Source organism: Podarcis liolepis, assembly GCF_965112155.1.
Source record: "Podarcis liolepis genome assembly, chromosome: 5".
NCBI lineage: Eukaryota > Metazoa > Chordata > Lepidosauria > Squamata > Lacertidae > Podarcis > Podarcis liolepis.
The window spans coordinates 59,653,111-59,671,055 of record NC_139556.1 but is presented as its reverse complement, the minus strand read 5'-3'; the positions used below and the strand labels follow the sequence as shown (position 1 = coordinate 59,671,055).

The following is a 17,945-nucleotide window of genomic DNA, read 5'->3' as shown; positions in this document are numbered from 1 at the left end:
AATGCTTCTGATATTAGCCCACAGCACCCACTGTTATTCCACATGCAAACAAAAATCTCCAGGGCTTATCGCAGTCAGCCACCACAGCTACATGCAGAAAGAGGAGCTGACACACCTACAACAGGGAAAGCCAGAATTGTTTGGTCTGCCCAGCGCAACACACATGCTTCCAGCATAATATGCAACTGTGTGCATATAAACACATTCAAAGAGCCTTTTTAGCTGTTGCACATGCTCCTACAGGATGCTTGGGGAGCATGTCCCAGTATCAACATTGGATGGTTTCCTCATTGGCCTCCCCACACCTGTGCTGAAAATAGCAACCTACACTCAGCCACCCTACAATTTCCACACACCATGCACACCTGCCTCTGGCACTGAGAGACTAACACTCTGTCCCAGACCCCACAGCCGACCGCTGAACTCCAGCTCCCATCAGCCCCAGCCACCATGGCCAATGGCAGGGAATGATGGGAGTTGTGGTCCTACTACATCTGGCGAGCCACAGGTTCACTCCCCCTGCCCTGCACAGTATCATCCAAGGGCTTTGCATAGCCTATCCTGGCTGCTGGGGTCACTCTCGGGTTCCTTTGGGGCATCCACAGCCCTCTCCCTGGGGGCAGCTGGAGGACTAGCCCAAATACTCAGAGCAAGCACCTGCAAGGGACTCTCAACAGGCATAAACCCCAAGCCAACCCATCCAGGCAGGGGAGGGAGGGCTCTGGCACACAGCCTGGCCCCCATCAACCCAGGTTCCTGGCGCAGATTCAGAGCACCGGGGATGTGGCCAAACTTTCCCCATGAATGAAAGGAGGGAGAGGGAGAAGCCCACTAGGCCAGACCAACAAGCTCATTGGCTGGCAAGAGGCTGCCCCGTGACGAACAGGGAGAAAGGGGCACCTTCACGCGCGCCACAAGCCCGGCAGCTCAGACTCCGCTTCTCCGTTGCCCTTTCATGGAGAAAGTAACGCGAAGGAACAACATTACGCGCTCAGAAACCGACTCGCCGCCGGGACAAGAGGCAGCGGCGCCTCTCCTTTCCCACCGCGGGAGACGCAAGTCGACGGATGGCGAAGCGAAAATATGATTCCAGCAGGCAGATGGAGGGGGAAGCGGGGGGCGCATTAACAGCAACATCGCCGGCCTGCTTCCGACTCCACGCAACAACAAAGATCTCCGCGGCGGGACCACGCAGCCAACTCAGCCCCCTTCAAGAAGGGAGGTGGACGGGGGGAGCAGAGGAGTGACCCGTCGCTGGAGAAAGGCTCCCAAAGAGGCTCCCAAGCAAGCCCCCTCGGTCGCCAACTGTAACTCAGCGCCCAAGACTCTTAGCGCACAAATCGGCTGGTCCTTTTTTTGGCGGAGGGGGGGGAGCTCTCTCCTTCTGATCTTTCTGGGCCCCGAAGCGAATTCCCGCCCGTCTCCCCCCGCCCACCGGAAAGTGGACCGCGACCTCCCGCTGCCCGCCTTGCCCCGCACCTGGCCTGGCCGCCTCCATGGTGCCGGTCCGCCGCTGGGCCGCTACGGGGCACAGTTCCCCCGGCCGGCTCGCAGCGCCGCCGCGTCTCGACAAGTTTGAACAGGCTCCTCCCCTCGGCTAACCGGGACTCTCGTGTCTCGGATCCGCCCCCTACCCTCTTTCTCCGCCCAGCCCCACTTTCCTCCTCCCTTTCCCCCACCCCCACCCTCACCGACTCGGCCGGGCCTGAAACACACGCGCGAAACGGCGAGCGGGCGCACTCCGTAGGCGCGCTTGGAGCGCCTCGCCACCCAGAGGCCCATTTCAGAGTCGCCTGGTGGTGCGCCGCGCGACTGACTTTTTTGCATCCGTACATTGCCAACCGCAAGCGATGTAGAGTAGGAGCACGCGCGCACACAACTGCAACTGCTGTGTAACTTTAGCGCCTGCTGATATGCTCGACTTTTGAATTATGGTGCTGGAGGAGACTCTTGAGAGTTCCATGGACTGCAAGATGATCAAACCTATCCATTCTTAAGGGAATCAGGCCTGAGTGCTCACTGGAAGGACAGATCGTGAAGCTGAGGCTCCAATACTTTGGCCACCTCATCAGAAGAGAAGACTCCCTGGAAAAGACCCTGATGTTGGGAAAGATGGAGGGCACAAGGAGAAGGGGACGACAGAGGACGAGATGGTTGGACAGTGTTCTCGAAGCTACCAACATGAGTCTGACCAAACTGCAGAAGACAGGAGTGCCTGGCGTGCTCTGGTCCATGGGGTCACGAAGAGTCGGAAACGACTAAACAATGTGCTCGATGCTGTACATGACAATGTACCTCCGAGGCTCTAAACACCCTCCACCCGACTGCGAGGCACGGGGCTCTTTGCCCACTCACCAAACACTCTACATCCCCAAGGGGCACCTGTGTGTGATGAGGGGGGCCTCCAGTTAGCATGTGCAGCCCAGTTTGCCCCAATGTTTTCTGGAAGCACACCTTTACCCAACTGTGTAGGTGCAGGTTCAGTAGCTATGGACAGGCTTCAGCCTTATTCCACCCTGACCTAAGCTGAGCAACTGTGGTTGCATAACCGCCTTTTTCCACTTATCTCTGACTTCCTCTTGTTTATTTTTCAAAGGTGACTGGCTACAGAGGTGAGCAAGACTCCTGCATCTTCAATAGTTCTGTGGCTTCCAAGATTTTTGGCCCATGCAGCTTGTCATGCAGGGGTGGGGGGTGGGGGGACTGCATATATCTGCCAAAAATCCATCTTCTATTAAAGGTGCAATGAGGCTTGATCTCTTTTGTAAGTTGATCATTCTCCGGAAGTTGAGAAAGAATCCCTTGGGAAGAGATTGGCTTCACACACACACACACACACACACCTCGCAATTCAACAATCTCTGTGGAAGTTCCACTATGTGCATGGAGCTCCTCCCCCTAAAGGGCTGCCCCCTTCATTTCACTGCAGTGGCATTGGAAGTTTCAAAGGATGTAAAGGCATCTCTCCCAGGAAGGGCAACGTAAGCTCATTGGCATCAGCCTTGTATGAAGAAGATCCCAGGTTCAATTCCTGGCATCTCCAGGTATGGCTGGGAATGCCCCCCATTTAAAACTCTGGAGAGCTGCTGCCAGTCAGTGCAGACCACACTGAACCAGATGGGTGATTGGTCTGACTCTGTATAAAGCAAGCTTCCTGTTCTCCTGCAAACTAAGCTCATGTCATCTTGCCTATGCATCCTTTCCCATCCACAACTGCCGTCAGTTTCTTACCCCTAAGCTGCCCATTGACCACTTCTAACCATCTCTGGGCTCCCCTCCCACGGCTGCACTGGGTCTCTCCATGCTGTGAAGATCTGTCCCTGGGTGAAGGTCCAGGCATGTGTGTACCATTCCTGTCCCCAGCCCATGCCAGCCAGCCAGCAGTGCAGGCCAGGAAGTCAGTCTCTCTCTCTCTCTCTCTCTCTCTCTCTCTCTCTCTCTCTCTCACACACACACACACACACACACACACACACTGCTGCCTGATCTCGCTTTGACCAGTGAGGAAGCTCATTGCATTGGCTGCAGCAAGCAAGGACCCAGGAATATGGCCGCATGCAAGACTCTGCCTGCTGCTGTGCTGTCGCTTGCAACAGATCTGCCCACTGAGGAGATGGAGCCAAGACAGATGGCAAGCCGAGTACAAGTGCAGGCAGGCTTTTCCCCAGATGGTGATATTCCACCCCCAACCCAGATAGCTGTCCTCATCCTCAAGCCTGGCCAAATCCTTTTGAACACACCTCCCATTATTATTTAAGCCAGCCCCCCCCCCCACCTGTGATCCCCAGAAATTGCTCCCTCCTTCAGCCACTAGAGGGCGCCATTGATTTATATAATCTTTCAGGGATATTGCTCCGATGGCTCACTGCCCCCTGCTCCAATAATGTGCTCATGCAGGATTTTTAACTTGCATCAAACCTTAGCATTTCAAAACAAATAATAGTTCCTTAAAGTGCCATTCACTTGGGAAGTTCCCAGCTCTAATATTGTACCAGTTTCAACAGATGGCAGCCCTGGGAGTGCAAACCTGCTCCACTTTTGCCTGCCTGGCCCCAGGGCACATGGGGTGACAGGTCTTCCAATGCTCATTTTAGATATTTTATTTGCCATCATTCAATAAGCATATGGAGGTCATAGCTGTCAACTTTTCCCTTTTCTTGCGAGGAATCCTATTCGGAATAAGAGAATTTCCCTTAAAAAAAAGGAAATGTTGACAGCTATGATGGAGGTATATGCAAACTTTTAAATCAGCTTAGGTCTACATCGGTTTATAAAACCACTACTTGTTTGTTGTTTACCCTGCCTTGAACCCCCTAAAGAAAAGTTATTCTGCAGGCAGAGGATTGGGCCCCTCTCTGGACCAAGAACAACAAAACTCTCCACTGACTATGGTCTCCCTTACTAATCCGCTCCTGGTGAGATAGAATAGTCCAGTTGTATCTTATGTTGCACAAGAGGTTGCTTCTGGCAAAATAATAATAAAAGAAATTGAATATATATGTGTGTAAAATAAATGGTTATATATTCATATATTAGATAGATAGATAGATGATAGATAGATAGATAGATAGATGATAGATAGATGATAGATAGATGATAGATAGATGATAGATGATAGATGATAGATAGATAGATAGATAGATAGATAGATAGATAGATAGATAGATAGATAGATAGATGATTGATAGACAGATAGGACAGGCCCAAGGTAAGCTAAGCAGTGTGACACCTTCCTGAAGCTGTAAGGGACTGAGCAGATCAGACAAGATTTCACAACAGCAAATTGAGGGGAGATTCTTCACAGTGTATACTGTAAAGCCTAGTTCAAACTCAGCAGTGGTGTGTGAGGAGCACAGACTGGTGGCAGTGCCCTTTCAGTGGCTGTGGTGGTGATGCAGGGTGAGGTGAGGTGAGGCAGTGCTGAGGCTGCAAACACGGACCTCCCATGACCTCGCTGCTGCTTGGCCCACCCCATTCCTGTTCTGGTGAGCCGCTTGCCACTCCGCTCACACCCCATACGGGAGTAAACCTACGCCCTGACTGTACCACTTTGGCCTGTTCCCTCAAGGGAAGAGGACACAACTCCTGCACATGGAAAATGAATATGTCAGAGAGAAGGCTAGGCCAAAACCCTTGTCTGTGGCATTTAGCTTTTTATGTGCAGGGATTTAATTTTATTTTGTAATTTGGGTGATTCCAGTCTGTCATCTCCCACATGCAGTCTAAAGCAGCGCAGCCCAGGCACAGGTTTGCGGTCCTTAAAGTCCTGCCTTTGAAGGGCTGTCTGGTCCAAATCCAATTTAAGGATGAAGAACCCTAAAGGAGGGAGAAGGCCTTTACGTTGCCCGTTGATAGTTAGCACTGGGACAGCAGACTGAGCGGGCACATAGGCCACCTCATTGCACTTCACAGAATCCAGTCCAATCCCAGCAATGGTCAGGTATCATGTGAGCTGTTGGGTCAGCACAACATCTGGAGGACCCCAGGTTAGCTTATCCTAGGTACTGAACTTCAGCAGATTCTGAATTAACAGCAATGGAGGGAATGACAGATAGCGGTGGGAGGAAGGAGTCCTCACAACACAGGGAGAAAAATAAACATGGAGGTGCATAGGCAGAGTGGCAGAGCATAGATGGAAGTTCAGGAAGGTGCCTTATACCAAGCCAGATAATTGGTCCATCTTGCTAAGTATTATAGACACTGACTGGCAGTGTATCTGAAGATCCAGGGATGGAACCTTTTTGCATGCAACATGTGCACTCTACCACTGAGCCAAAGCCCTTCTCCTATGCAGTACCACTGGCAATACAGTTCAATGCAGTTATCATCGGCCCTGCTGTCACAATGCGATGCTGCGTGAAAAACAAGCCAGATGCTACACAGAGCTCCATATGCTCCACACTGACTGGCAGGTGCTCTCCAAGGTCTTGGGGTCTTTTCTAGTCCCACCAGGAGATGCCAGGAACCAAACCTCAAACATCCTTGCATGCTCTATCTCTGAGCAACGGCTTTTTCTCGGAAAAAGGAAAAACTCTGATTTAGTGGGGACTCTGGTATGCAATCTCAAGGGCTATGGGGTAGGATCACTGGAAGATCAAGAGCCCTTTGGCCTTTGTTTGCTTCTGAGCCTCCACACTCCCTTCCAACAATGCTCTTGCACCACGAGGCATTTGCAGTGAGCCCCTGATGTTGCCACCCCCTCATCTGTTCAAGAATGCCAGGCGGCTTCAGGACTGGCTGGCAGAGTAGATATATCTGTGTCCTGCTTGCCGATCAGAGAAGACAGGCCTGCCCACATCTTCCTTGTCAGGAGGCTGCTCCAGGCCTTGGTGTTTATTTGCTCTTTGGATTTCTGCTTCTTCAAACAGATGTGCACCCCCCACCCCCTGGTGTGACTGTGGCAGCCATATGATTCGCCCAGCAGCTGTTCCTGGAAATTCACTGGAGAATCTTGCTATTTGGTAGATATTGGGGGGGTGGACGGACGGACACATGGGAGGGGCTTCTCTTAAAGGCCTATGACACCAATAGTGGAGAAGTGTTATTTGGTCGGCAGTGTTGTCTTTGGAACAAGGACAGATTCAAATCCCTATTTGCCCACAGGACCTTGGGCAGGTTTCAGCCCAACCCATCTCATGCCACTGGTTTTGAGCAATGGTTAATTGTAAAGAACTGAAAACACCCCAAATATCAGATGGTTACAACTCTTTAAACCTGGTCTTTTCATATATCAGCCAAAAAAGTTGGACATAAAAAAAATCAAAGTCTCATCCACTTGTGAACTACAGGAAATGTTTCTGATACATTATTTCCCTGCATCAGGAATTTTTTTATGTCTGATTTTTACTGTTTTTTATATTTGCTGTAAGCTGCCCAGAGTGGCTGGGGAAACCCAGCCAGATGGGCATGGTATTATTATTATTATTATTTTCATCTTCTTATAACAGCCTAGCAAGGGAGATACCGTGTTTTTCGCCCTATAAGACGCACCAGACCACAAGACACACCTAATTTTTGGAGGAGGAAAACAAGGAAAAAAATATTCTGAATCTCAGAAGCCAGAACAGCAAGAGGGATCGCTGCGCAGTGAAAGCAGCAATCCCTCTTGCTGTTCTGGCTTCTGGGATAGCTGTGCAGCCTGCATTCGCTCCATAAGACGCACACACATTTCCTCTTACTTTTTAGGAGGGAAAAAGTGAGTCTTATAGAGCAAAAAATACGGTAGTTTTTAGCACATGCCATTAACATTTACAGTACATCTGCTCTCCATCTGTACAAAGTTTAAAGTGATTTCAAGGAGACTGTTCTACAACAGGCCAGAAAGCAACCACCTTAGGACACCCACAGGTGGTTTCTTACTTGTCTCTTGGGAACTATGGCACTAAGATATGGCCCGAGTGCATTCAGAGATATGGCTCGTTTTCTGATGATGTCTCTCTGAAATGTTTCAAGTGCTCCTACTACATTATGTAGCTTTTGCTCCCAGATGGCCCAATCCTGTGTAAGTGTCCTCAGAAGTAAGTCCCACTTGGTTCCGTGGGACTTACTGCCTAGCTAGTATGCTTAGGATGCAATCATAAGAGTTACACAACTCAAGGGAAAGCGAGCAATAGACTGCCCTTGATCTGACACTAGAGGGCAGTATGTTAGTTAAGCTGAAGTTTGCAGACGGCTACACATTTTTGCCTGTTTCTGACAGATGTTAACAATCTGTAGTCCTGCTTTCAGAGGTCTGCCCTGTATGAGTTTTCTTCCTGTCTTCACCAACCTAGTGCCTTTCAGAAGCTTTGGACTGCAGCTCTCATCAATCCCAGCCAGCAAGTCTTTGTAATGTAATCCAGGATGTCCTCTCTCCCTCCCAAGTCCTCGCCTCCTTCAGCCAAAGAGAATTCACCAGGCTGGGCAAACACCAGATGGGGAGAACACTCCACCCATAGCACATCACACTCTCCAGCCCAAAGCCTCACATGACAGGATGGAATCCATCATGTGCCGCCAGTCATGTGCTTACAGAGCACATTAAAGCCTAGTAAATGTTTAACCCCTTCAAAATCTGGCACAGGCAACCTATCCAGCTGCGCAGGTTTGGCTGGTGAAACGATGACCAACTTTAGCAGCTCACTGGGGGGAGGGGGGCAGAATCATAGCAGGAAGGAGAGGAACAACATACCTCTCAAATATTTCTGCTGTGCCACCCAAACAGAACAGTGTCACAAGAAAAATGTCAGAGCAATCACATTGGGTGAAGACCTCAAGGTGAGTCAACATTCAGGCACTTTCAGAACTAGCTTTCAAATTCCACACCTTTCTGTCAATAGTTTGAACAGAGATGAAATAAATCTTCCAGTTTGGAATAGGATTAAGCTTGACAAGCGTTGCCAAGGGCTCATCCAGACTTCCGCTTGCCTCATTGCTCCCCCATCCCAGGAGAAAACCCCAATCTTTACTGCTGAATTGGAGCAAACATCAGTCGGGTTTTCTGCAGATTGATGTTTGTGCCAATTCAGCGCTAAAGAGTAGGTTTTCCTGGGGAAAGTGGCAGGGGAAACAGAAAACTGCTCAGACCCATGATTTCTAGGCATGGGACAAGTGGAAGTGTGTCCCAAGAGAAAGCTGGTATTTTGAGAACTAAATTACTGAAAAGTGGACTATATTTATAACCAGCTGTTTCATACCAAGAGTTGCTCAGGTGTTCAAAGAAACGAAAGTGCATTTTTGAAATCAGTGGTTAAGATCAGGCAAGTTTCGAAATCTTGATATTCCCTTTTCCTTTCTAAACAAAAGTATTCTATTTATTATTAAGTACCGTATTTTTTGCTCTATAAGACGCACCAGACCATGAGACGCACCTAGTTTTTGGAAGAGGAAAACAAGAAAAAAAATATTCTGAATCTCAGAATCCAGAACAATAGGGATTGCTGTGCAGCGAAAGCAGCGATCCCTCTTGCTGTTCTGGCTTCTGGGATAGCTGTGCAGCCTGCATTCGCTCCATAAGACGCACACACATTTCCTCTTACTTTTTAGGAGGGAAAAAGTGAGTCTTATAGAGCAAAAAATACGGTAAGTATTATTACTTACTTACTTACTTACTTATCTATCATAGAATCATAGTTGGAAGAGACCACAAGGGCCATCGAGTCCAACCCCAGTATATAAATCTATCAGTATTTATATACTACTTCATCATCAAAGCCTTTAGATAGCTCACACAGAATACAAACCAGTGTTTCTCAAACTTTAGCCCCCAGGTCTTGTTGGACTACAACTCCCATCATTCCTAACTAGCAGGACCAGTGGTCAGGGATTATGGGAGATGTAGTTCAAAAATATCTGGGGAACCAAGGCTTTAAAAGGCTGCTTTAGGATTACAGAAATAGACCCTGAGCATCATCCAGTCCAACCCCCTGCAGTCCCATATGGGGATTGAACATGCAACGTTGGCCTCAACAGCACCATGCTCTAACCAACTGAACTATCCAGGCATATTTAGGAAGAGCCATTTATAAGCAGTTACAGTCCTTGCACAGTCGCAAAGGGAAGTGGCCAACCACCGGGGGGCAGGGGCAGGCAATTTCACTCAGGCTTAAAAAGATGACATCCTTTGTTAAGAGAAGCTCTGCAAACTTTGGAGCTGAAGCTACAGCCCCTTCATTAAACAAATCTGGGCAAAGCAAACGAACAAAGCCAAGGCTGTTTTCCCAACTGGAAAACACGGGGGAGGCTTGGAATTAAGGAGCCTCTGCAGAGACTTGCTCAGAGCCCATGGGAGGCGAGAGGAGGCTTTGGGGCCAAGAATCTACCATGCACAAGGTGGATTCCCAGGCTGCCTCTCCCTGAGATCCAGGCTGTTCTTCTTCACCCTTCCTTCTTTCCAAATTCCTTGCACTACACAATACAGAGAAGGACAAGGAAAGGAAAGGGGTTACGTGACAGTCCTTCAAGCTGCCATCTGTGGCATGAGGTGGGCTAGTCTCTCTGTCGTGGCACCGCCACTTGCTCGGCAGGACCAGAAGGGGGCAAGGCAGGGTGGTGGCAGGTGCGCCACCACTGCCAACGTGCTGCTTCCACTGCCCTCGCCCCACCCTGCCACGTCAAGTGGCAGTGCTACCCCAGGACAGTGCAGGAGACAGCCCACACACACCTCAGACACCACGATGGAGGACATTCCCTCCAATATCAGGCAAGACTGTTTTATGCCATGGATAGGACTCATGTTGCATTTTCCAGAGCAGAACTTAACAGGCCAGGAAGAAGGCCTGCAGGGCAGTGTGGAGTAGTGGTTAGAGTGCTGGACTGGCAGGCCAGTTACTGCAGAACAGGGGTCCTTGAAAGCTTAATTTGGGTGAGGAAAAAGAAGCCTTTTGTTGTCTATTAGGAAGAACATAGGGAGCTGATTTATACTGAGTGAGACCATTGATCTCTGTAGCTCAATATTGGCAGCAGCTTTCTGGGGTTTCAAAAGGGATGCTCTTAGCCTATCTGGAGGCTCCAGGGATTGAACCCGATCTACCTGCCAGGCAGATGCTCTCCCACAGAGCTACAACCTTTCCCCCCAAATATCACTGCAAAAAGCCAAGTCAGCCTAGCTGCAGAGAAGAGCACAGGAACACTGGAAGCTGCCTTATACTGAGTCAAGCCATGGGTAAGTTTAACTCAGTATTGTCTACACTGATGGACAGCATTTCACACAAGCCCTACCTGGAGATGCCGGGGATTGAACTTGGGACCTTCTGCATCCAAAGCAGGTCAACTGCCACTGAGATATGGGCCTTGCCCCCATAGGAAATAGGAGCCAGAAACCCTTGCCAGTCTACTGCAAACCAGCCAATGGATTCCAATCTACCTTCAGCCCACCAGAACGCACAGGGTCCTACCACTGTAGTGTGTCACATGGAGAAGTGTGCATGCAGTCATAGTCCTCTGCTTCAGCATCAGCAGGTCCTCCATGGAACTTGAGTCCCCACCATCACTGGGCTTTCTGAGGCCAGGTATCACCTGCAAGGAAAACTGGCAAAGCACCCTGAGCACCAACCACAGACCACATCTTAAGACATTGCTCAGTGGTCCTCCCCTTCACATGCACCAGTTTGGCTTGTTCTGTAGAGGCCTCTGCCTGCAACAGAAAGGCACCCATCTCTCTACTTCATCCATCTAAAACCCACTAAGGTTAACTGGGAATGATGATTGACACAAGTAGAGAGCAGCACCAACCACCCCCACCCCCCGGCAGATCTGGAGCAGAGAAAGGGTCCACTATAAGACTCTCTGCCTCCAAGAAAGCGCATTCCTTTGCTTCGTGTTGTCAGCTGGGGATTTTCTTAAAGAAAACAGAGACGAGGAAGCAAGTCCTCTTGGCAGGCATCACATCACCAGATGGGGCGGGAGGAGGTGGAACATTTTTTATTTGTTTGCACAAATCCGGATCCAAGTTGTTGCAACTTTTGCCAGGCAGACAGGAAGGTTTAGAGTCCTAGACCGCAACATCTCTCAACTTAGCAAGCCCTAAACATCCAACACCAAAGGCTGCTCCTTAGGCATACTGACATCCAGTGTAATTCTTCTGTTTCTCCCAGAGGGGAAATTCCTCCCCAAAGGGTGAGTCACTTTGCTCTCGTGTATAAACCTAACCCATTGCACTGGCTTGAGACGCAGAAAATTAAGGCACGCATTGAAAGCTCTGTCACAGACTTCCTGTAGAGCCATTGGCAAGTCTCTCTCTCTCTCTCTCTCTCTCTCTCTCTCTAATCAAGGGGCCTTTTGGACAAGCTGTTTAGAAAGATACAGGTTGGGCAGATGAAGCAAGTGCTAACACCAGAAGAGCAACAACCCTGCACTCCAAGATTCTAACTTGTTTCTACCATCCAGAAACTTCACAGCAACCTTTACTGACCAGCTTCAAAATATCACCTTTCTCTCTCTCTGGCCCAATTCAAAGGGTACAAACAGTTCCTTTCAGACTCAGCCAGCATCCTCCAGGGAGGTGTGGCTTGAGATACTTCCTAAATGGATTTTTAGATTAAGACTAGCTTAATGATCATCAGACAGTATGAAACCACCTATGGCTACAGAAGAACCTTAGAAGAAGATGCAGTACTACTAAACCTAAGGCCAGCCCAAATGGAACAAGAAAGCAAGCAAGCTTTTGAGTGCTCCAGAATTCCTCAGGCAGGATGTCAAACAAAGGAGATGGTGCGGGTGAAGGGAGAAAAATATGGTCTAATGGTAAAGCCATAAATCTGAATTGGTCTTAAAATAGAGCAGGGGAACAGCTAGGTGCTGTGCTGGTTTCGGGTCATACTTTGGGATTTTGGTATGAAGAAACACACAATGGCTGATTCCCCCTTTTTGGAAAAGTAAAATCCAGCAGATACCCAGATCTGTTTCTAGCAGGTGCCTTATGACAGAAAACACACATGACAAGTCTTACAATAGGAAAGCCAGAAATTAATTTTAGCTGGTGTACTCTTTTCCCTTGGTAAACCATAACAGCGTGACTATTGAGTAATACTGTCATATTTGCTTTCCATGCATCTCCTAAAATTACTTCCAGCATTACTAATTCCTCTTCTGTAACATCCAAACCCAGAGTTAGCTGAAGATGTAATTATTCCTGTTGCTCCATTCCCCCCAAATGTGCAAACTAAGACATGCAGCCTGATCCGATGCATCCTTACTCAGAAGTAAGCCCCCATGAAATCAGTGACATTTGCCCCCCTGGTAAATGTGCAGAGGGCTGCAGCCTTAACAGTGTGATCCACAAAGTCAATGCAGTGTACACTCCTGCATGGCACTGCAGAGATACATTATCAGGGCCTCCTCAGACCCAAGAATTTCTAGCCATACCCAGACTCCGTGTGCATGTGCATGTGTATGTGTATCCGTGTACCTGTTAGAAGTGTCATTTAGTCCACAAAAGCGCATCATAAATGTGTTTGTCTTCTAAAGCTTTACAGCTCTCTCCATATATTTTTTTTATGCCACAAACTAACATGACTACAAATCGAAGTTTCGAGACAGGTTACTTATTCACTGGCTAGGCATTGTTGGGACTCCTCTGACCAGTCACAATAACCCTCTGGGAAACAGTTTCCAAGGCTTGTGGCTCCCAGCCAGGAGCTCTTGAAAATGCTCCTGCAAGTCACTGGAAGCAACACAGCTGTAAAGTCATCTCTCTTCTCCAGGTACAGCTGGAGGGTGTTGGAGCTGAGGAGGCTGTACATGATGAGAAAATGCATGGTCTGCACCTTGTAGTGCTGCAGACCTTTACGAGGGTGCTGTGTCTGCCCCATAGTCCCTTGCAATGCATACAGAGGAGGCGGCTAGATTTATAAAGGACAACCAACCATTAATAATTGCAACTCAGAGGACACAACAGAACACCCTCCCTCAATCACAGAGCATTCAAAGAATGCTGTCGAGGAGATGCCGATCCACATCAGTGACAAAGACAACATTTCTGGTTAATTGATCAGAAATAATAACAGAAAAAGCACAATGCAAATGAAGTTTGTGAGCTGGGCGGTGAAGGAATCCTTGGCCACACACTACACATGCGTCAACTGTACTGTGGGGATAAACATGTGTTTAAAAGCGTCAAGACATAAGTAATCCTTGAGATCTTGAGAATGCGCGCCCAAAATGCACCAGAGCACGGGTTGGGGACCTGATGCCCCCTCCAGATATTGTTGGACTACAGCCCCCTAATCTCTGATCATTGGCCATATGGGTTGAGGCTGATAAGGGGCCACCAACAGGTAGAGGGACACACCTGGGCTAGAGCAAAGCGAGCTAAGGGGGGGGGGTGTATGTTAATGGCCACGAGAACCAAAATGAGGGCATTTAACCCAGAATAAAAGAACACTGTAGCTGCAATCTTATGCACATTTTTCTGGGATTTGGCCCTACTGAAAACAGTGGGATTTAGGGCTCATCCACACTTGTCCTGTGTTTGATTTCTAGGCACAGGTCTGCTAGGTTTTTTGGTTGATATTTGCTCCGATTAAGCAGTGGACTGTGGGTTTTCCTTTGGAAAGAAGTGGGGCAAAAGAATAACTTCTCAGATCCATGTCTAGAAATCACAGGATAAACAGAAGCATGGGCAAGCCCTTACTTCTAGGGTTGAGCAGTGTTTTGCGACAAGTCTTCCAGAACAATCTAAAGAGCGGATGTGGTCAGTTCCTAGCTTTGCTTTAATAGTCAAGTATCTTATGGCCACAGAAAAGTTGGGACAGTATCGGTCATCATAGTCGCCTAATCAAATCGCCTAGACTGGCATGGGATTTGCAAGCGACCACGTCTGCCACATGATTATCTGCTCTGCTTTTGAGCAACCACAACCAGCTGAAATGACCAATGCCTGGTGGTCATTTCTAAAGAGGCGTGTTAGGCCTTAGGCCCATGGAAGCCACATCCTCTTGAAAACCTTCTTCATAATCCCACACGTGTGGTGGTGAGTTATGGTCACTTACAAGAGTATGGAAAATGCACCTTCCACATCTTCACAGGCACCAGCTTAATTACAAGTCTGCAGCTTCTCAGGCTGAGTCCTGGCACTGCAGTTCCTCAGGCTGAGCCCCAATGAGCCTTGCCAAACAACCATTCCTAGGGCTAGAATGCTTCTGTAACATCTGACCCAAACCGAAAGTCTTGCCATTTGAACCCATTGCTTCTTGTGCCCCCCAGCCAGAAAACTAAAGGAAAACTGCATGATATCTGCTTTGTTGCTATCATTACAATATTCCAAGATTGTTAGCAAGCCATCCCTTGCTGTATGAGGGCTGCTTGGATGGATCAGCCTATGCCCATTCCGTGGGGAAGGATGGAAAGATCTGTCACTTTTGGTGCTCCCAGTTTCTTGTTTTTCTAATCTTAAATACAGTTCTCCTTATTTTACATCGATTTGAGATTATTATTATTTTTAAAAAAATCCTGAAAATTCACCAGCACATTAGTACAAATTTCTCCAATAAACACATTTTTAATATACCGTTTTAACATTGTTCATTATTCTAAATAGCCAATCATTATCATTAATTCCTCCATTTTGGATACTTTATATACATGCAAGTATAGGGCGTGTTTGTTTTTTCATTCATTTGTTCATTTTCTCATTCATTCATTCATTCATTCCAGCCTTTCATGCCTGACAAAACACATCTGGGGCTACTGCGAATAACAACTTCACCTCCTGAAAAGCTATTAGACTGCAGAATAATGTGATGCAAATCCTCTCAAACCTGGTCTAAAATCAAAACAGCCAGCCAATTCACAGGACCCAAAAACTGCCTGAAAACCTGGGTTTAATGTGCCAGGGGGCACATTAAAACTTCAAAGCACATTGAGCTCCTTGGAGGAAAAGGTGGGATATAAACAAATGGCATGAGTGCTTAAACATGTGCCCATAAATACCCATGGAGAGGACTATCCTCTCCATGGAAAACCAGGCTAGTAAAGATAGTCACAAGGAAGCAAACTCTATTGACTCCTAGCTCCTTGCCTGGTACACTAACCATTAACTTGCCACTTGCATAGAGCTATGCAAGTCTCTGCATAAAGTTTCTAGTTCTGTTTGAGGATTTAAAAAGTTAAGAGACATGAAAACCATGTTTGTTCTTGCAGCGCGTGGGCCCTGTTCATGCTCAGAAACAGATCTATTTGTTCTCCACTAAACTTCCCTGAAGTAAACCATCTCCTCCAAATGACAGTTCCAAAGATCACCGCCCCTCACTGTGACACACGCCTACAGTCACCTTGCTGATCTTAAAGAATCAAAATGCTGGAGGAAAGGGACTTAAAGGTCATTTCATCCAAATCCTTTTCCATTCCATGCACTAGAAGGTCTAACACAGACCATACAGTGGTATCTTGGTTTACAACTATAATCCGTTCCGGAGGTCCGTTTGTAAACCAAAACAGGTTGTAACCCAAGGCGTGCTTTCGCCAATGGGGCCTCCAAAAAAAATTTGTACAGTGGTACCTTGGGTTGCAAACGCTTCGGGTTACAAACTCGACTAACCCAGAAGTAGTACCTCAGGTTGAGAACTTTGCCCCAGGATGGGAACGGAAATTGTGTGCCGGCAGTGTGGCAACAATGAAAGGCCCCATTAGTGAAAGCGCACCTCAGGTTAAATGGTTTTGGGTTTTATGGGTGCTTTAATTATTTTGGGTGGTGCCTTAGGGAACCACCTGAACCCTTATATCCCAGCTTGATCAATGAGATCATCTATACAGGAATGTTGTTGGTCATCCCCCAAGTTGGAAAGCCCATTTCTCAGCAACAAGAAACAGCCTTTAGTTTCATCGGTTCAGTCCTGTGAAACAGAGGTCCAAGTAGGCACCTTATGTTCCAACCTTCAAATGCCTATTGAAAACCTTTCTATGCCTTCATGCTTATTCTCGATTCTTAGATAATATTCTTAGTGAGGAAATATTCTTCTGTAACAGTTGATCTCTGGGTTTTTAAATATATACATATATGGTTTTTACTGCATGGTTTTTTGTTTGACTGTTGTAAACCACTTGGGTTTTTAATGAATAGAATGTTTTTTAAAAAATAAATAAGCAAGCCATGTCGGTGTGAAATGTGGCTGGTTTTCAGCCCAGAGGCAAATTCTGTTTCTCATTCAAATGCATGCAAGTTGCCTCTGGACTCAAAACCAGCGACACTTTACCCAGACACAGCATAAAGTATAGCATATACATCTCACCTGATTGCAAACGCTGTGAGCTTTTGGGAACTTTTGACAGATGTGCACATCAGATTTGGGTCTGGCTGTTCTTTTGTTAGAAAGGTTCCATATGCAACCTTTTCTCTTCCCTACATTTACCATCTAGTCGGGTGACACAGAGCTGGGAGGGCTCAAATAGAGTTCTCACCTGGGGTAGACAATGCTTGGCACCAGCCCTACTGCAGTTATAATGTGGGGAGGGAGGGAGTTACAAGAACACTTCCCTTCTTGCATTGAAGTGCGTAACTCTTTTACATTTGAGCAACGGACCCATGTTCCTATCAAGCCTGCAGCCTTTAAAAATAGCAAACTTTGCTGCAGAACAAACTACTTGAAACAAAAGGGTAGGGAACTTCAATGGCAAGTGCTTTCATTTTGCAGCAGCACCTATGACTAGGAAACTAAAATGGGGGGGGGGGCTGCCTGGGTTTGTTGCCCTTGCATTAACAAAGACTTCCTCCAGAGGATCAGGACATTGTCCTGCCTGACCTGGTAATGGAGGAGCAATAGCTGGCTCAGTGGGATTTGCCCACTAGAGTCACAATGGGCAGCAACAGTGGCTTCAACTGGGGTGCTCATGAGGCTAGCATGCCATCCATGCTCAAAATGCAAGGTAAATTCTCATCAGCACTAGCTAAAACTGGGACAGTGCTAAAATTTGTTCCTATCCAAGCTCTTAAGCAACCAACCAACCATCCACAGCAGGCTGATCATGGATTACTCACAGAAGGAGAAGAAGGAGCAAAAAGAAAGTTGTGCTCTTGCCAGTGCCAACCAGGAGCTGTGGTGCCCAGCACTGGATTCCCCTGGCACTAGGGAAGCACATCTTGCCAAATGTGTTTAGGCAAAGGAGCTCCTCAGCTTTTTAAAGGTCCAGTTATCTGTGCTCAGGCAGAGCCTTTCGGTTCCTTATCTGCCCCCCACACCCCACATGCAAAAAGGAGGCTTAAAGGAAGACCACAGGTGCAGGCCACAGACTAAGCAAAACCGCCTCATCAATGAACCCTTAGCTGATGAGAGAGCAGGAAAGCAGTTAAGCCTGTTCCTGCCCAGGAGATGAGAGAGCGGGGCCATGTCTGGCTCCATCTGGAGTTTTGCGCAGACCACGTGCATGTTTCAGCTTGCACTAAAATAGCTGCCAGACTTGGAGGAAAACAAACTTCACTTAAAGGGGAAAGTGGCAGCATTTTCCACAAACAAACGAAGGGTGTAAGATGC

The 17,945-nt window shown here is 47.7% G+C and overlaps 2 protein-coding genes across 10 annotated transcripts in view; both read right to left on the bottom strand.

The window, feature by feature from the left end:
• SFXN3 (sideroflexin 3) overlaps positions 1–17,945 on the bottom strand; it is a gene marked incomplete at its 3' end in the record, with an annotated part of 174,596 nt that overhangs the window by 86,844 nt on the left and 69,807 nt on the right. The window lies entirely within an intron of this gene.
• Positions 1–17,945, bottom strand: part of LZTS2 (leucine zipper tumor suppressor 2) — a 58,351-nt gene that overhangs the window by 28,224 nt on the left and 12,182 nt on the right. The window contains exon 1 of one of the 9 annotated variants that reach the window (XM_083505150.1): positions 10,875–11,287. The exons of 7 other annotated variants lie outside the window; for them this stretch is intronic. The gene's annotated coding sequence lies outside the window, so the exon portion shown is untranslated. Of the gene's footprint in view, positions 1–1,479; positions 1,594–10,874; positions 11,288–17,945 lie in introns of those variants that run through there. One more of the 9 variants, XM_083505149.1, reaches the window with a different exon arrangement.